Source organism: Vidua macroura, chromosome 2 (assembly GCF_024509145.1).
Source record: "Vidua macroura isolate BioBank_ID:100142 chromosome 2, ASM2450914v1, whole genome shotgun sequence".
Lineage (NCBI taxonomy): Eukaryota > Metazoa > Chordata > Aves > Passeriformes > Viduidae > Vidua > Vidua macroura.
In genome coordinates, this window is record NC_071572.1 from 50414538 (window position 1) to 50434740 (window position 20203).

Consider the following 20203-nt stretch of genomic DNA (forward strand, 5'->3'; position numbering starts at 1 on the left):
AAAAAGAAAGAAACCACAACCCCACGCCTCGCATACTTCTCACGAGCTGCAGTCTGGCTGTGCGAAGAAAACAAAATAAAAGAGAAGGGAAAGGCTTGCAGAGCACAGCCCCAGGTAACAGCGGGGGCCAGGCCCGGCCAGATCCTCTGGCGGCGCGGCCCTGGGGCGGACACATCGCCCAGTGTGTCCTTTCCCCCCGGGACGCCCCCCGGTGCCGCGACCGCGTGTCCCCCCAGGGCCCGTTCAGCGCTGCTACCGCCCGCGCCGACCCCTTGGAGCTCCCCTCTGCTCCCCTCCGCCTGGTACCGCCAGGGCTCCCGCAGGCGTCCCCAGCGCCTCGCCCCGCTCAATGTCCCCTCGGCGCTCCCAGAGCCCCGAGTTCCCCCCGGGCTCCCCCATGGCCCCGCACTCCCCTGAGCTTCCCCCGGCGCCTCCTTACCCCGCCCCGCCCTCGGCGCCCCCTCGCCCCGGGCCTCCCCTCGGCGCCCCCGCTGCCGGCCGCGCCCGGCCCCTCCCCGCGGCGCCCCGCTGCCCTGCCCCTCCCCGCGGCCGGGCCGGGGCCGCGGCCGGGGCTGGGGCCGGGAGGGGGAGGCGCGGCCGGGCGTTCCCGTCCCCACCCCCCGGGGCGGGGCGGGCGGCGCACCGGGGCGGCCGCGGGGCGGGGGCGCGGCCCCTCCCTCCCTCCCTCCCTCCGCCCGGCTGCCGGTGGGGGCGGGGACGCGCCGCATGCCAGCGACGCCACCGGCGCCCGCCGTGGCCGGAGCAGGGGCCGGGAGCTGGGGAGGGGGACACCGGTCCGGACCCTTTGTCTGAGCGGCCGGCGGGGTGTCGCGGCGGCCCCACGCGAGGCGCGGCCAGGCGGCGCCGGGAGCCTCCACCCCCGGCCCACCCTGCCCGGGCTCATCATGTGACGCGGGTAAGTCGGTGGCGAGCGAGCGCCGCGGCTCCCCGGGCTGCCCCCATTCATTTCCCGGGGACGGCCGCCGGCTGCCTCCGCCAGTGCGGGGTGCGAGTGCGCGGGGCACTGCCCGGGGAGCGCGGGGCGGGCGGACAGACAGACACAGAGCGGAGACCCTGTGTCAGGGAAGGAAACAGTTTCTTCTCCTGCTCTGCCGCTTCTGCTCAGGTCTGTGCCGATTCCCTTTCTTAGCAGGATAAACGGCTAATGTGTGTGGGTTTTGCTGCTGCTGTCCCAGCCAGCCTCTATTTAAAAAAACAAACAAACAAACAAAATATCGCTCCTATACTGAAGTTAAATAATTTTAAAGAACAGGCGGGGGGGCAGGGCGCCCCCCCCCGCTTCCCCCGGCGCCGCCGGGGCGAGCCGGGGGTTAACGGCGGTGCCCTCCCTCCCCCGCTCCCTCCCCCGCTCCATCCATCCCCTCCTCCCTCCATCCCTGCCGGTGCCCCGGCGGCAGCGATACCGGGGTAGGGTGCTAGGCGCCGGCCCGAACTTTTCCCTCAACTTTCCTGCTGAGGCTCTCGGAGGGGGAAAAAAGGGGTGGGGGTGGCGGTGAAAAAGGCGAGGGGGGGAAATAAAAAGCGATAAGCGGGGAGTGATGAGCAGTAAGCCGGGAGCGCCCAGTCCTTTGTGCTGCCGTCCCCGGAGGGGGTGTGGGTGGGTGGGGGCGGGCGGCCCCCGTGCGCATTCGGGGCTAGGCAATTAATATATAAAAACAAATATCAAAAAAAGTATAGTGTAGCGCTCGATGGAGGGGAAAATCGGAGTGTGACGCTGTAGGGGGGGGGGGGGGAAATCGGACTATAACCCTCTATGGGGGGAAAAATTAAAAAAAGCAGGAGTGTCGTGCTGTATTACCTTCTACAGAAATAATGATCTTCTGTGGAACAAATGCTCGCTCTTGCAGAAGTCGGGAGCTTGGGGAGCAAACCGCTGGTATTTACATGGAACGCGTGAGCCTAGAGCCGCTGCGGGAGGTGGGTTACCCCATGGCATCAGCGTCACCCTGTGAAGCCCTCCGAAAGCTTTCCGCTGCTGGGATGAAATTTCCTCTGGGATGAGATGTGGCTCCTATCCGCCTCCCCAACGTCCAACCACCAGCGGTGGTGCAGGATTTTGGGGGAGGCGGATAGGAGCTACCACCAGACGGGTTATTTTATATTCTCCTCCCCGTGGTTTGCAGGGATGCGATGCTCCGGTCCAGACAGCGGATTTTTGGGCTTTTTTTTCGGATTTTGGCGTGGCATTCAGTCCTGCAAACGGGCTTGGTTGGGAAAGAAGGTATTTTGTGCGCTTAGGGAGGAGGTACGAACCGTTTCGGTAGGAAGCACTGAAGAGAAGTTCACTTGATCGGGGTCTGTATAGAGCTTGTAAAATCTTGCTAGCTCTTGGCAGCCCCCCTTCCCCTGAGTAAGACAGTAAACTAGTTTAGTTTTTTAATTACCTATCGTGAAGTAAATGGTACTCTTCTTCCTCCTTCCACCACCCTTTTTTTTTTTTTTTTTTTCCTTTTCACTTTTCTGCTGTCTCGCCACGGCAGGTAGATTATTCGCGGCAACTTTGCGAGACTGCTTTATATAGCGCTGGCATATGGGCTCCATTTTCTGCTCTCTGGTTGGTCTGCAAGTCTGAAATGCACAGGAACAGCAAAGTGGTCGCAGCGTGGGATTAGTAGCTGTGCTGAATAGGTCACAGATGGGGCGATAGGAGCATTTGATTAGTGACGTAAGGCTGCATAAACTGAGGCTGCTTTTTTTTTTTTTAATTTATTATTCGTGCTGGGAGAGGGGGAGTGTCTTGAATATCTTTCTAATGGGACGTAATCAAGTTGAAACCGCTCTCTGCAAGCTGGCATGTCACCTATCGTCACAAACCAACCGCGCATAGCGAAGGGAAACATTGCGGATTTTTTTTTTTTTTCCCACCGTCTTCTTATTTTTTCCCCTCCCCGTGCTGCCGGAGGCTTTGGCAGCCGCTGCTGCGCTGCTGCTGGCAGGTGCCCGGGCTGGAGGCTGGTGGATGACATCACCCCCTCGGTGACACCCATGCGCGCCCCTCCCCGGGCCAGCACCCCCACCCGCTCCCCCCACTGCCTCCAGAACAACAGTGGTGGCATTTTCCTCTTTTTGATTCTTTTTCTCTCCCCTTGTAGTATTTTTTCCCACCTTTTTTTTTTTTTTTTTTTTTTAACTGTGCGTGGCATCTGGAACTGGGAGGAGGGCAGCAGTCAGAGAAGCCCCTTTTTTGTGGGGAAAAAAGCTTTTTGACATAGATGTATTTCATAAGTCATTTGATGAGTGAGTGCACCTAGTCTGGATTGGCTGGGAAGGAGTTTAGAATATGGGAGATACTGTCTATTTTCTGTTTCCGATAGTGAGGCAATATGAGATGTGTAAATAGAGGGGATGGGAAATTATGTAATTTTAATTCTGTCTTTTTTTCACCCAGCAGTAGTTAATGATAATATTTGCAGGCCTTTCTTTGCTTTCTTGTAGAAAAAACCTTTTCTGGAAAGTCCCCTGACAGCCCAAGAAGACTCCGTGTAACAACTTTTAAAAATAAACTTTAAGATTCCAGGACAGGCTAATCGTGGAGTCCTCTGCCAGCTGTTTCTGTCAGGATCTGCCAGACCTGAACATGCATGAGCAGTTTCACTCCAGATGAGAGGAGGCAGAAATGTGGGGCTGAAATAGCTCTTCCCCTGGGAGATGTTAGAATGGGGTCAGCAAAGGGCTTGGGCTGCAGAACCCTTTGGTAGTGACTGTTTTCCTTTTTTGCCTAGACCAAGGTGGTATGTGATGATAACCACCATGGTTAAATAGAAATACAGACCATGTATTTGAGGAAAGTGGGCAATGCCTTTCCTGGGTGCTTGGGGAGCTCTCTGTTGCACAGGAGGGTTGTAGAATGTCTGTGTAATTTGATGGAGTTTTCAGTGCTGCTAGGGTATCCCATTGGTTAGATTTTGGATGGTCTGTAAAATAATGGAAAGCTGAGTTCCCTTTCTCATGGCTTGGGTGCATGATGTCCATTTATGCAAGCATTCTCAGAGACAGAGTGCTGTAGCCTCCTTGCTTCAGGCTGCTGGATGACCTCTGTGAACCTTGCATGGCTGCTGGCACCACTTCTCTGCATGGCCAACCTCCTTGCTCTTTCCTTCAGTAAGTGTTGTTTGCTTTGTGGAACAGGTCTCATCAGTACAAAGTTGGTTTTGATCAAGTCTTAGTTTGAATCAAGTAAAATAAGAGAGTGTGAATGATGTGTTTGTTCATTAATAAAGATGGAGATCTGAAAACACTTTATTTTTACTGAAGTGTCTTGCTTGTGGCTTTTGAAATACCATGTCTTGGTTTCTTTTGTTGGAGAATGATTGTGGTTAGCCTTTCCTTGATATAACTACAAAATGAGTAAAAAAATTAATTTCCTGAAATAAAAATTTTGTTTTTAGAAAAGCTGAAATGGATGCAGCACCCAGACTTTGACCTTCTCAGCTCCTGACTAGTGGTTGTTTACTACAGCTGCAGCTGTGCATCTTTGAAAGAGGAGGAGCTGCAAACACAAGCATGCTCACTTTCCTGCTTAGAGGAAAACATGTAATAAACATATTGTTTCAAAGTGAGTTGTTAAGTAAAGTGTTGAGCAGCCAGGTTGAGGGTTTTCCTTTCCCTTGTGCCAATTGCACTGTGCTGTATCTGTAAGATAAGTTTTGAATCATGTGAGTGCAAAATGTGAAAGCATGAAATGACTATGTTTCCTATGCAGTAAAAAAGAATTTTTTTTTTTTTTAATTCATGCTTACACTAGAAAGGAGAAATGCTTTTGCACTGAAGTACTGAGGACACTGTCAACATTGTCATTGGAAAAAGTTCCATGTAATCTTACCCTGTGTTCAACAACCGAACTTTAGACAGTCCCCTTGCTTCAACTGAATGATTTTTTTTTAAATTGCTGCTAAACTCAACCCCCAAACAACAGCAAAAGTTATGTTTGATGATTCAGTGTCAACATGATTGCATTAGTTTATAGCTAGACATATGTTGACAAACTTGACTGAAGTGTTGGTCAGACCTTGTGGCACTGTTGCAAAAGTGGGTGAAATTGGACCAGTTTGAAGAAAGCTGTGGAGTCAGTTTTGGTTTTTATATATATATGTGTGTGTATGTATATATGTATATAAATTCCAGCCATAATCATGCTGTGTTTGCATTTTGAATCTTCTGTGCAGAAAATTTGCTTAGATTTTGTGCCCTGAATATGTGAACTTTTTCATACTTCTGCCGAGTTTGGTGTGACTAACAGGTTTGAAGTTTGTATGAAGTCTGTGCTCTTGTTTGCTCCCAAGCAATGGCTATAGGGAATTAGCTTAGTTGGTCAGAGCATGGTGCTAATAATGCCGAGGCTGTGGGTTCTGTCCCTGTATGGCCATTCATTTAAGAGTTGGACTCTGTGATCTTGCAGGTCCCTTCCAAGTCAGAATATTCTGTTATTCTACAATGTGAAAAAGATAGACTGTTCTTTAATTAGTTCTGTTTACTTTTTGATTGCAGAGAACTCTTAAAATAATACTGAGAGATAGGAAGAAGAGGGAAAATGAACGTGTCTTTGCCCAGAAAGTGTATCTGTATCTGTGTTGTATGTAACACTGAGATTGTGTGGACTTTCTTGAGTTCAGTGTAACAGCTCTTCTTATTAATTAGAAAGCCATATCTAAACTTGGGACTAAACCAAAATTGAATTATTATGTACTTTTTTTTTTTTTTTGTATCTATATCTGCTGCAGAATGTGTTTTGATCTGGAGAAGACAAATTTGAATTATGGTATGTCTTGGTTCTGTAGCTATTTCTGTAATTTCTTGGATTTTTGGGATGGCATGGTGGCATGAGCCATCCCAGTGTTTCTCAAATACATGGTAAAACTTGGGAGTAAATATGTAAATCATGTGATGTATATTCAGGGACTGCATGTTTTATACTCTCTGTTTCTTCATGCACTCAACATCTGTACACATCAACTCCTGTGCCAGAAGAGTCCCTTCAGCCACAGCTACAAGGGTAGGACTTACCTCAGTGTTGGCTAGCTGATTTTTTTTTTTTTTTTTTAAGTTCAGCAAAATCACAAGGATGAAAAAGCTAAGGTTTATTTGAACTAAAACTGTTTGTCAGGATCAAGGGAGATGCTATGATTGAAGACTATTAAAAGTATATGTTTAGTGATACTAAATAAAGTTGGCCAAGACTCACACGCTGACACTTCTGACCCAATGAATGCGATCCTAGTAATGTCTTGCGGTTTTTTTTAAATCTTATTTACTTATACACAAAATTGTTTTTTTATTTTTTTTTGTTTGTTTCTTAACACAAACGCCCTCGTGTGCAATGGTGTTTATCCTTTCGTGGGTTTCTGGCAGTGCTGGCAATAACAGCGTTAGGCATTGCAGTGCAGACCAGCACCACTTGAGTTAAGGAATGTCTGGTTTGCAGTAGCAAGCTTTTGTCCTCTCTGTGAACCAGCCTTCAGGAGGGGAATGAGGCGTGCTCTTTGCTAATGGCTGGCACGGTATTTGCTACATAGCAGAGTAATGATGGGACTCAAAAATCCCGAGCTTTGTTCCTGGCCTGGCTGTGGGGCAAGTGTGTTCTCGTTGTTTAAACATAGAACAATCAAATGCATGACCTTGGACATCAGCGCCGCTAAGGGGATAATTAATCAGATGATGTATCGTGTCGGGAGACCCGAGTTCTAGACTCGTTTTTGTCATGTGTCACCTGGGATAGGCACTTTGCTACTCTCTCCTTAAGGTGGTAAGCAGTGACCCTAATTCCTTATTAATGCGGGGTGTTGTCCAGTGGTCAGAGCAGCAAAGAGCACAAGGTTTTGCGTGCTAATGCTGATCGTCCTGCTGACTGCCTAAATAATTTTCTCTGCCTTGCTCAAGAAGAGCTTTTCTGGTGGTGGTGTTGCATCTCTGTTCTGGAGCCTTAAGAGGTCCCTGACAGCAGCATGGGCAGCATAATGATGCTGGCAGGCTGCGTGGGTGCAAGCGGTGTGTGCACAGAGCTCAGGCCAGCTGGAAAGCTGGAAATAAGGTCAGGTCCATTTGCAGAGCTGGAGATGCTATCAGTGAGCTCGGGAAGCCTTTCTGAGTGTGAGTGAGCTGTAATTCTCATATACTTTGTTCAAGTCTTGAGATGCTGCCATTGACAGGAGTAAAGGCAGCTATATGTAACCCAGTATTTTCTCGCTGTGGATACCTGAGAGAAAATCTTTCAAAAATGGTACTCTTTACAGAAAAAGTACTGATTTCTTTTGCCTCTTTTTTTTTTTTTTTTTTTTTTTTTTTTTTTTTTTAAACTACCAAAGTTGTCAGAAGTGGCTGGTTCAGATACACGGTGTTCTCAGATACTTTCAAATCAGACTTTGAAGAACGAGTTACTGAGCATTTCTGTTGAAATGACTGAAGTTTGTTAACTGGAATATGTAGTATTAGAAATTTGTTACGTTAGTTTCAAAGAATACTTGTGACTTGCTATTTACCATGGATATTATTACTTTGTTTTTTTCCCCATGGTACCAGCATTTTCAGATGGTCTGCAGAAAATTGAAGGGACATTTTATAGCAGATATAATAATAGGTTGTCATCTGAGGTAGCCACTGAGATATTTAGGATTAATTATATCAATTGCCAATTCCTCATAGAAAAAAAAGGAAGATAATGACTATTAATACTATGAAGTAACATTGGACAGGAATCTGAACAAGAATTAACTTAAAATCAGAATAATGTAGAATTTTTTTTTGTATCTGTCTTTATTTTGAGTGTTTAATGCTGGCATGAAACACTTTTGAGTTAGTCTTCAAATACGAGTTGGCAGTGCTCTAGAAGAGCATGTAAAGACTTGTGATTGATGACACTTTAAAATCTTTTAAAGTGTTGGACAGTAGTTGGAGCTCTTCCAGATCCTTTTTCAGAGAATCTTTCAGTTGCAAGAAAATTCCAAGTGGGAATTGAAAAATTTTTCTTAAGAAAAAAAACTAGAGAAAAACATTGCTTTCCACTTTCTATAAATTGGTAACAGTTACAAGGTGACTTAATTTTTCCCTTGTTCCATTTGGCCAAGGAAATCTTTTGTATAGACAGTGCCCTACACAATTTTGAAAGGAAAAAATGAGGTTTTGAAAGTGAGAGCATGCGGAGTTCGTCTAGTTAGGAGGCAGATTTGGAGGCTGCTATTTCTGATATCATTGCCATTTTTATTTTTACTTTCAAAATATATATTCAGCTAAATCAACATTTGGCTAAAATGTCTATCTTGAAAGAGTGTATCTTAATACTTGGAGACCTCCTATTTTGAGAAGATGGTAGATTTGTAATTTTTGATTGTGGCTTCAGTGGGATAAAGTTTACAGTAGTCACATCATACAATTAAACATAGTAAACTGAAAAAAAAAAAAAAAAAAGAGAGATTTAGTGCACATTCTCTGCTTTGCATCCCAGCCAGTATATGAGATAGATTTATTTTGTGCTTGCTGGAGATGTGCTTCCTTAGGGTTTCACGTGTTGCTGGATTTAGGAACACAGCATTTCTTCTGCATTGCGATGCTGAAGAAGTATGTGGGATAGGCAGGGATGGAAGACTGAACTCTATGCATAGCAATCACAGACACCTGCCTAAGTCAGTTCTGATGGAGAGTTTGAATAAAATACTTTCCTTTTCCAAAAAAGAAGAGCTTAGCTCATCTTCGCCTCAGAAGTGTGTACTAAAATCACGACATCAGAATATTTTTTATGGTCAAAAGACCTTCAGAAAACCCCTCTGTTGGCTGACAGTACAGGAAGTCTCAGATGTTTAGTTCACATGTAAATGAGTACATTGTACTTGTTAAAAAAATAAGTGAGAGATCACTGACAGTGCTCAAATCATGGGAGAAGCACTGGAGGCCCTTAAGGGTTTGGTGGTGGTGAAGAAGGAATAGCAGTTTCTGTGAGCTCTTCTTTTGGCTTTAGTTATTTGGTGTTTAACTTAGCCCATGTATTTTGAGAGCAGGTAGATGCAGTCAGGCTGGGATTTTCTATAGTAGGGACAGTATCAGGAGCATAGTGGTTTGGTACCCAAGTCCTCTTGAAGTCATAGCCTGAAGTCCATCAACAGAAATAAAAGATATTTGTACTTTCAGATCCCACATCTCCCCCCAGTACTACTGAAGTTCCACTTGTGTGGCTTTCAAAACAAAAAGGAAATAAAAAGGAGGAATTAAAGTAAAAGAAGGAAGTTTCTTCTTGTGATGGATTCTAAGTGCAGTTGATGCTGCTGGTTCCCATCCATCAGTTCTCATCCTTGTATGTTTAATTATTGCGCTGCTTTCTGCCTCTTGCCAGCAGTGCTGCTCAGCCTCTCTTTAGGCAAGGAATGCTGCTCTCTTCCTCTTGTTGTAACCCTTCTCTTAATCACTTTGTCATTAAAAAGATGCTGAATTCTTAAAAGCAACTGCATTTTCTGGATACTGGATTATTTGAAAGTGGCTTCCCTTTAACAAAAACCCTAGCCACTTTAACTACTCCCCCCCCCCCCCATTTTTTTTTAACATTTCTACTTGTACAGTTGTGTTTTCAAGACATCTGACCAAAGAAGCCTTTATAGATTACATTTATATATATATGTGTGTGTGTGTGTATTTGCTAAAATTGCTACTCGATTTGTATAAGGATTATAGTCTCAGTAGTTCAGTGCCTAGCTGTCAAGCCCTTGGAGCAGGCCTGCCCTCCTGAAAGCATGGCTTTCTGTGGCAGAGAGAGGGAAAGGTGGGGTGAAGGTGTTACCTGCATTTGGTTGGGGGTTACCGTAGTGTCTTTCAGCAGATCAGAGCAGGCTGGGGTTAGTGCTATACCCAAGCTGACTCCTTGCATATTACTGTGATACCAAAAATAGAAACGTGAGGTTAGTGTGAAAAGTCTTTTCATATTGTATTCATACATTTCTTTATGTATTAGAAATATGAAAATAATCAGTGGAAATATTCTCCTTGTGTTCAACAGTGTTAGAACTAGTTCAGAAAACCCAGAAATTCAAATCTCTCAAAGAATCTGTAACAGTAATTTCTGAAGAAGAGAACAGAAATGAGACTCATAGTATGGTAATCATTTGGTATGATCTAAACCAGTAATTCCAGTCAGTATTTGATAGACATAGAATTTTCAGTTTAAAAGTTGAATGACTAGATTTCAGCTCTTTTGAAGCTCTTTTTACACAGCTCTTGGCAGCTGTGTAAAGTACAGAAATCGTGTCCTAAAAGTTCTTGCCAGTGTTGAAATGCCATAGAAGAAGTAAACCCACGAAGCCACATTTAACTAGACAGGGATGGAAGTTGCAAAGACTTGTAAGGATTTCTGCCTGGATGAACAAGTTGGAATTTAGCCACGGATGTTCAGAGTCTTAGGTGGTGGTGGATGGGTTGGCATTTAAGCAGATAGCACAGGAGGTTTACAAGTCAAATTCAGTATGCTCACTGGAGGCAGGATGTGGTGAAGTGAGAAGAAATACATATTATAGTATCTCTCATGGGGTCAAATTGTAGTTTCATTGATTTGTGTATCAGAGGAGACTATTGTGATCATCTAATTCAATTTCAATAATGCCATCAGTAGAGTATCACCTTGTCCTATGCAAACCGTGCATGATCTCTTGGAGCTGGAACATCCTGTGAGTAGATGTTTGTAATGTAAAAATCTTAATGCAGTGGGCAATCAACTGTCACCTTCGGTGAGCTGTTCCAGTGGTTATAATTACTCTAATCTCTATGCATTATTTCTTCCCTGAATTTAGCCATATATTTGGCTTCCAGCCACTTAACCTTGTTACACTTCTGTCTCTTAAATGAGTGGTCAACCAGTCTCCTGTCAGTTCCTTCTCTGTCTTCATTTTCAGAATATGCATAATTGAACAGTGTTTACTTTGTGGTTGTTAAAGACGGTGAATTGATTTAAATAATTTTAACTTCAAAGTAGTGGGCAGGAAAACTTGATTTACACAATCAATTTAAATCTTGTTTGGTTTCTACAGTTCTTACTCATTTTCCATTCCTAGTGCTGTCTTTTGGGTAAGTGATGCTTAGTGTGCTGATACACAGCAGATGAAATAGTCTTTACACAGAGTATACTCAAATTGTTATTTGAGCAAATGCATTGTATGTATTCCTGTATATTTTAAAAGTTTGTGGAATTAATGATCATTTGCTGTGTTTGAATTTTCAGATGTTTAATATTGCAGTATGGCTGATCTGTTTCTGATTTACTAGGTAGTTCAGTTTTACAATTGACTTTGTCAACTACACTTAGAACTCGTAAACTATGGAAAACACCAATAAAATATTTTTTAATAATATCTTGATTTCTTTTTGATATGCCAGGTTTGTTTAAATATCTTAATAAATTGTATTAGTGTATAATTAACTTTTACAATGAATAAAGGAAAAATAGTATTTCTTTATTAAGAAAAACTCAATTTCTGTTAAAAATACCCTGGGGAGTTTTAGAACTAGTAGCTATCACCCTTCAGCATATTGTTTATATTCAAATACTGTAAGAGAAACATCTTTACCTAGTTTAATTTGCTCATGGTAGATTTTTTCAACTTCTGAATGATCCTGTAATTTGTGGCGATTGAATAAGCTGTGAGAAATAAGATATTCTGTTCTGCACCTGCTTATTGATTAGTTTGTGTTTCAGTTTTGTTTAGTCTGTGTTTTTTATAGGGTAAGTAGTTCCTTTGAAACTTTAACAGCAAATGGGTACTGCTTGGGCATTGATGAAAGAAGGAATGTAAATTGGTTTCATAAGTTCAAATGTAATTTTGGTGAAAAATTTAAATAAGAGTCAGAATTTTTCATTGGAACATAAAATAGTGTTACAGGAAAAAGCCATTTCTTTACCAGACAGGTTGTGGAGCAGCCTTGGTTAACCTGCTCCTTCCAAACATTGTCAAAGGTAGGATTGGCCAGCTACTCTTGCTTTGTGAAACTGCATATGAAAATAATTTTTTCAAATACTTGATTTATTCTCAGCTGATGACACTGACACCCCAGTTCTCAGGTGCCCCTTTGGACATGTCTATTCAGTGTATTATCTAAAGTATGAAATAGGATGCTCATAGGCCAAAGGTACCAGCTGAGCAGGAGCACCCAGGCTCCAGTGTTTCGTATATTTACCTGGTGCTGCACTTCTCAGACCTTCAAGTCTCTTGCTCTGGTGGCTTTTTTTTTTTTTTTTTTTTTTTTTTTTTTTTTTTTTTTCCTATGCTTTTTCTAGATAATTTCAAATTTTATAATGCTGTTACTGGGACAGTGTGCTCCCTCTCCACTGCAACTGCTTTTCATTAATCATACCAGTTTTAAAAGAGTTACTAAGAAAACCTGGCAATTTTGCTAAGCTTTGCTCAGCTTGGGGAAGTTTTGCTCTTTAACGGTAATCTTACCTTTGAAGCCCTGCTAGTACTCAAACAAACCAGACCTTTTCACTTAAATTATTTCATCTTTTTTGGGGACATTTTTCAGTGCTTAGGTATACACTGCTCTATTTCCTCAGACTTCAAAGAGATACAGTTATCTAAATAAAACTTAATTTCTGCATATTCTGACTTCAAAACTGTGATCATAAATAACCTTATTTTGCAGGGAAACTAAAGGTGTGCCTTTCTCAAATTTTTTTCCCTGCCTTCTCTTTGTCTTCCTGAAATAGCAACTAAAGACCAAAGCAAGATTTTTTATGCTTGCCAGTTTTTTCATTGTGTTGTTTCATTCAGTGTGATAACTTCCTTTCTACTTTGTCATGGGGCTACGCAAAATGATGTAGGACACAGAGCTATCAAAAAGCAGTACAGCTGAAAAGGTTATTTGCGTCTTCCTCAAAGAGGGAGAAGGAAGCTTGTTGGCTGTTTTGCTTTCTTTTTGCAAATTGACGTAACTAGTGCAGATCCTGTGAGAAGGATCAGGGCTGGAAACAAGAACCATTGTGCAGTCTAGCCTTGTGCAACAAGTTAGGAAACTAGAAAGTGGTGGTCAGAGGAAAGGTTTTATTAATGCTTCAAGCTGCTTGAGAGCAAAATGAACCAGGTTAAGAGCACTAAAAACACATCTCAGCCCAATGGAGACTCTCTGATGAAAGAATGTCTCTTTATGCTCATGAGAGAAGTCCAAATGGGTGTTTACTTATCTGTGCTTTAAAAAAGGAAAATGAAACACATTACAAAGCTGATTTTACAGTCACCTCATGCACTGCTACTGTGAAACAAATTGGCCTGTGAGGAAAGGTACCACCTTTCTAAGATCCAGTTGACTTTCGGTGATTTGTTAGTCCCAGCATTTGCTCCAATTCCTCCTCCTTGACAGACTGTTCTTCAGTGCGGTGCCTGTGGAGGCTTCCAGTGGGATGCTTTCACTTTCCTCTGTTGAGCTTGTTACTGTTGATGATCATTATGTTCAGGAGCCACCAGTTTATTAAGAAATAGCCCTGTGCTATCTGGCAGTGATATGCAAGGCTCCTGAATGAAGTTCATGAACTTCTCGACACAGAACTTCTGAACTTTGTCATCTGAGTATAGTGCTTTGCATGGCAAAGAAGAAACGTGATCCTAAAGCATTTGTGGTCATTAGCTTAAAATCTTTTCCCTTCAAAGGCTAATACTGATTCAATTTTTTTATTCAAGTGGAATGTTAAGGTGTTGTTTCTTGTTCTTCACCAGTAATGTTGCTCTTGCTTTCTCCATGCAACGACTGTTAGCCCTTTTATCTGTTTTTACTTTTGAGGTTTTAGGGTTTTTTAAATGCAAAAATAGATTCTATTGCACAATTCTAAATGTAAGACCCAGTCATACCTTATTTACATTTTTGTGTTATAGATGACATAGCATGTTATAGGTCCCTGGAGCCCTGAATTTCTGCTGAGGATTTATTGCAGCAGTTCCTGAAAACAGCGTGGTGAAGCAGTAACCCCTTGGTTTCTGGGCTGGTGCCATAGGCAGCTGGAGCTGCATGTGGTGGCTCAGTGCTGGTGTCTTGTATTACCTCTGGAAAAGCTTGTGTACCTCAAAAGTTGCTACATGGAAAGCAACTCCATTTATTTCATCCTGCTCTTCTGTAACTGGGACAGCTAAGGTTTGAGGTGACCATGACTTTGCTTGCAATCCAGCATGAGGGTCCTGGGGGTCCTTTCCTCTCCTTGCAGTCTGGGTGTGGTCTGCCTTTTCTATGTGTCCTTGTGTTTGTTCTGCCTCCAGGGTCTTGGGAAAGTATTTCTGTTCTGTCCATCTGTTTCCCAGTTGTTCTCTTGAACTCTGTGCATTGCTCTTCTCTGGGATGAAGATAGGATGCAGAGGAGAGAAACTACTAAATTAAGGAGTGTGGAGAGGATATAAATGGTCCAAGAATAGTGAAGATGTGTGTTTCATGAGTAAATGGTAGCAAAAGAAAGCCCTTTGTTGCTCAGTGTTGACTTAAGGTCTTTTGAAAACTACTTGCTGCTGAATAAACTTACTATGCAATGTGGATTTCTCTTATTGCAGCACTGGCTATTATCCCCTGAACATCTTGTCCATTACTATAATCTCAATCATGAGGTGTGAAATGACGTTTTTTATTCTGCAGACAACTTTGAGACTTTTTGCAAGGCAGAAACTGGTTTTCACTGCTTGCCAAAGAAGTTCATGTACCTAGTGTGATGTCCGGTGTGTTAAGTGATTCTGTTGCAATGGATTTATTTTTGTTGTTAGAACAATCCTCTGTTGAAGTGTCAGAAGTCTTCTGGCTGCTCTTTCAAGGTTTTGGGGTTTTTTTTGTGTGCTGTTCTTGAATATGTGTCTTTGTAAGTTGCAGATTTGTGCTGGATGCAGTGATTTGCTGGAGCTGAAGCCCGTGAGTTTGGCTCCGTGCGTATTACATACAGAGGAGGTTCTCGAAGGGCTGTTTCTTTGGTTACCCTGAGCCACCGAAAAGCATCCATGTCTTAACCAGGGTTGAGTTTCTCTGAGTAAGCAAAATGCAGCATCTTGAGCTCTGGGTGTGTTTTGTGTAGGAAAACACTTGCTGAAGGTGTCTTGTAGGTAGATGTGAGCAGATGAGAGGGTGTGATATGTATTTTTTTAGTCTATATTCTTCTGGTGAAGCTTCAGAATCTTTGTTTTTCAGCAGGAATGTTTGGACTCAAAATGCTGTCTAAATATATTGTGTAAAAACACATTACCTGGCTGTTTGGAAACAGGTCTTAGAGAACTTCTAACAGACAGGAAAATGAATTTCTGTATTGCTTTGATCTGCCTTCAGTGTGAAAGAGCACAAAAATATTGTTGCAGGCATTTTGTTTTAAAGTTTTAAGTCTTCACATTTATCAAAGTAGAATTCATAAATTTGTTATTTCTATTTAAGACTTTACTTTTTCCTCCTTTCTTCTTCCAGGTAGTGACATTATTGCTGCTTAGCTTATGATCTTGCTTCTTCTGAAGATCCCATCAACAAAATTATTTTGAGTATATTTTGTGCTTCTCACCATTTATTTTATGTCTGCAGTCATGCCTTAAATTGTTGTAAATATCTGTCAAATAAGAAAAAGAGAAGAAAAAAGATCAAGTAAGCAGGATTCTGTTAAAACTTGCTGCTCTGTTCCTAGGTTTGATTTCTATCTTTATTAATATTTGAATTTTACTATAAGATGCATAATAATGTTTTTAGAGAGGGTGGTGAGATACACACTCTAAGTGATACACTGACTGATTTGGAAGTAATTTAATAAGTGTCTCATTTTTACATGTGCAAAATGAATATAATGCTATTTACTCAGGACACTTTTAGGTCTACCATTGGGAAAAATACTTAACAAAAGCTGAGTAATACAATGGTTATAAGATGTGTGCTTCAGATGGCAGGGTCCACAGAGATTTCTGTAGATGCTTGCTGTGTACATTACTTCAGTTGCCTCTGCATGCTGATATGTTTTTCTGGAAGATAAAAGGTGAGGCGAAGGCGTCATTTTCCCGGGTCCCGGGCAGCTCCAGAGAGCCCGGCGAAGGCTCTGCTTCTCGGCGGGACTGGGGGCTGCTGCTTTTCCCGGGCGCTGCTGTGTTCTGTGCACTGGGGTGGGGCTGGCTGCATTCTGCTGCTGACGCAGGGGGCGAGACGAAGAGGGAAGGAATGTCCACTCTGTCTGTGCGGTTGGCTGGAAAGCTTTAATGGCCACGGGGAGCTGCGGTGGAGAACCATAGCTCGCTCCCCAGTGCCATGTGGACAAAATGGCCCAAGGACTGGGGGCATGTGCGATTTTATAGGGGGTGGGCCGATTTTATAGGAGGGCGGGGCCCCCCTCACCAATGGGGGCAGGCTACGGGGGAGTGACGTGGACTGGGGTAACCAACGGGGACACGACATGGGGCTCCGGGACGAACGGGGTTGTGGGGATGGGGTAACGGACACAGAACTCTCTGGAGTGGACAGGGGGGTGGTAACAGGACTGGCGTGGTGATGCTCCAATGGCAAGTAACCAGGACCGGACCACTGCGGGGAGGGGAAACACGGCGGGTGCACAGGGGTACACAGAACTGGCTAACACATATCAGAACCCCTAATCTGAAGTCAAACCCGGGATGCAACAATAAGGAAAAGTGTAACTGCTTTGTCAGACTGAGAATAACTTCTGTGAGCCTTGTAGCCATGAAAAGTGTATTGAAGGAGGCTGTTTGCAAGAGGTATTACCCACTTGGTTTCCTTGGAAACATGAAACATGATTTACAAATATTGACTTCAGAAAGCTGCAGCTTAGAGGAAATCCTAAACTGTTGGTTCAGGCTTTTAAATTAATATCTCTAAAGAGTACTGGCCATTTTGAAAGTCACTGCATATCTACAGAATGACATTTATAATAATTCTGTGTTTCTTGGTGTAATAGCCAATTCTGAATGCTGGAGGACTGGAAAGAATCTGAGTTTTACTGGAAAAGAGATACTGAACTGGGAATCTTGGCTCCAGTTTCACCTGTGTTAACCAGCTCAACTCCAGATGAAATGAAAAAAATTGATGCTCTTAAAAGTCAGGTAGTTAGTGCATTACCACTGATGGAGTGGAATACTTTCTTCATGGTCAAGTTTAGATACTGTGAATTACCATTCATATCTTGTAGATGTATTGAAACTCAGTGGAGTTGCAAGAGATGCAAGAGATTGTGTGATAAGCTTAAGTAAATTACATTTACTGGATAACTTACTTTTATTGTATAGGAATTTTCATATACACTTACTTTTAAAGACTTCTGGTCATAATTTGGTCTTGCTGGCCTCATTAATTTTTTTTTAAATGGAAAGCTGCTTTATCCCTGGAGCAGAGTGTTAGGTTATCTTGAAATTGGTGTTAGATTTATGCTGGGGGGATGGAAAGGGGCACCAGTATGAGAGAAGAAGTGTACAGCAGAGTGTTGCATATGTGTTGTGAGTGCTAACTGCTGGGTAAAGATTGCCTCTGTGCTCCTCACTCATTAGTGAGGAGCAGGTCTACAGGAGTCAGTCAATCTAACTGAGGTGCTTCTGGCCGTGGTTTAATTTGTGCTTCTGATGTCAGTGCTGGCTTATGTGCTTCCAGTTATCACCCATCTCCTGTGGTGCATGTCCCTCTGTCACTCTGACATCTTCTGCTGGATTGGGTCAAGAAATTGCCCAAACTTCATCCATTTCACTGAGTTATTCTTAACATGCGTTATTTTCCCAGTTCACCTCCCAAAACAGCTATGGCTGTGCAGGAGCAATCAGGTGGTTGGAGGCATGAAAGCACCTCTAGCCATTCCCAGATTTAAGAGTGGGAAAGCCTTGTATTCCCTGCACTCGTAATCTGGAGGAGAACACCTCCAGAGCAGAGATGAGGTGAGATCTTGGGTTTTCCTGCAGAAAAGCCATGTGTTTGTCTGCTGGTTGTATTGCTAGTACTTTCATGGCCATGAGGAGGTGGCAAGGTACAGTTTTTAAGAAGGTATCATGTATTAGGATGAAAAGGTAAAGTAATTCGAAGGAATATGAGCATGCAAATCTTTGCTTCTGTTTTAGACTGGGGTAAGACTTTGTGTCCCAAGCCACTGGATTCTTTTCTCCCAAGATGTCTTCCATGTTCTATACAAAACATCATTACTCCTTATGAATTGTGCTTTGCTTGGAGATTATAAAGGTGTTTATGGTGAGTGGCCTGAGGTGGCCTTATGTAACTGTATTAATTAAGGCAAGGATGAGCCTAGGTCTACCTTCATCTGGGGTTGCAGGAGGATTTTACCCTGGAAGTGGGAGGTGGGATGCAGGCAGGAGGCTGCACAGGTTCTTGTAAGGATCAGGTCCTCAGTATGCAGAGGCATTGGTGGTGTAGGCAAGGAAGGACTGCTGAGACCTGTAGGTCAGTGTGTCAGATAAGATGGCTATGTGTGTGAGCCGTATGTCTTGTGAGACAAAGGACTGAGAGCAAATAAGACACCACAGAAACCTCCCTGCATGGCCCAAGCAATGCTACTTTTATCAAGCCAGTTGAACTAAGCAGAAATGCTTTGCCCAGTGGTTCTCTAAATAGTGTCTAACATCCTGAAGGCTACAAAGCTGTTTGTCTCTCTGGATGCTAAGGAGGGATTAATCTGTATTGTTTTTCAGTGGCTGGTTCTAGCTGGTGAGGGCAGCTTGCTCTTGATTTACCCCATGCAATGGCTATAGATTACAGTGGAAGAGGGTGTGAGAAGGCAGGGAGATTGATGAATAGGAGGAGGGAATTAGGGACCTGTGGAAAAGAAACTTCATATGCAGAAAAAATACAGAAAAGTGGAAAATGGCAATGTTGCAAAATACCAGAAAACAATGGAGACTCTTGTTGGTAACACGTGTGCTGAAGCTTTAAGCTGAAGGGGAGGTCAGTAAACTACAAAAAAGTCTTCTTGGTGTTTGCAGAAGGAAGACTGAGAAAGGGCAGCACTTGAGTTTTAGGGTGGGGTGTTTTTTTGTTTGGTTATTTTTTAAGGTGACAGATAATCAGAGCAGAAGGTAGGGTTGTGTATGGATGAAGTCAGAACAGGTATACAGAATTGATCATTAAGGGTTGTAGCCATGCCTCAGAAATTGAGTATGAAGGCTTAGGATGGCAAACATAGGAAGATAATGATACCAAATGAACTCTAGTTCTTTGTGTAACAAAATAAACTACATGGATTACTGCAGAGTCAGTCAAGATAGGAACAAGGGTTTACAGCATAAGAATCCTGCTAAAATTAGGATTGTTTCCATGTGAAGCCATTGTGCCAATACAAAATGAATTTCATGTTGCAGGATTGGTTGTAAGATAAATGCCTCCAGAGGAATCTGGAGAGAAGACACTAACTTAAACTTAGAAGGACAAAGGAATAACTGCAGTGAAGATGTACAGAGAATTCTTAGAATACAAAAGTAGAAGACAAAAATGTATGAGATGGCAGTGTGATACTGCTTTTATTATTCTGTGTTTTTTCATTTCATAATATGATGAGTGTCTTCTGGGTATCACTCACATTAAGTGATTAGAATCATAGCCATATAAGGTATGCACCCTTTAAGGGAGAAGCTGGAAAAAAACACCCTTAGACCTATTGCTTTTTACTGATTTTCTAGGCTGTCACCCCTAAATTGGTAATTGCAAAAACACTCCAGTAGAAACATCAAGGGAACTTCATATATCACTGTTTTTCTGGCAGAATATTGATATTGTTTTTAGTTTTAGAATCCTTGTTGTTTTTTAGCACATATAGGTAGTTTTAGAAACAGTTATGTGATATTTATTTAGCTGTTGCTTGTGTAATACTGGAGACGCAGAGCACGTTTGTCTTCGTGGCTCTAAAGCAGCTCCAACCCAGCATCAGTGTCTGTCCTCAGATACATCGGCTCTTACTCTAGGTTATATTGACTTTTGTGAATAAGGTGATGAAAGAAGTGAGAGATGACATTAGGCACAGATCAAGAAAAATACCAATTCAAGTAGAAAGCAAGTATCTTTTTCTTGCTTGCCTTCAGCCTGTAACGTGTGTGAATCTCTGACTATCAGCCAGTTGTCTTATTGGGTATGAGAGCTACAAGGTGTTAAAGCTTTCTGGACAGAGAGCACTTGTGTTATCTGTAACTTGATTATGAAAGAAAGAAGGAGAGCTATTTCTGCTAGAGGAAGATGGAGACTTGTGTTTTCAGCTCTATGAAAAGATGTTTTTCACATTGAAGCT

At 42.9% G+C, this 20203-nt stretch overlaps 1 protein-coding gene across 2 annotated transcripts in view; it reads left to right on the plus strand.

The window, feature by feature from the left end:
- The first annotated feature begins 827 nt into the window (after positions 1 to 827).
- Positions 828 to 20203, plus strand: part of KLF12 (KLF transcription factor 12) — a 231349-nt gene continuing 211973 nt past the window's right edge. For both annotated transcript variants that reach the window (XM_053971027.1, XM_053971028.1), the window contains exon 1: positions 828 to 916. The gene's annotated coding sequence lies outside the window, so the exon portion shown is untranslated. The remainder of the gene's footprint in view (positions 917 to 20203) is intronic.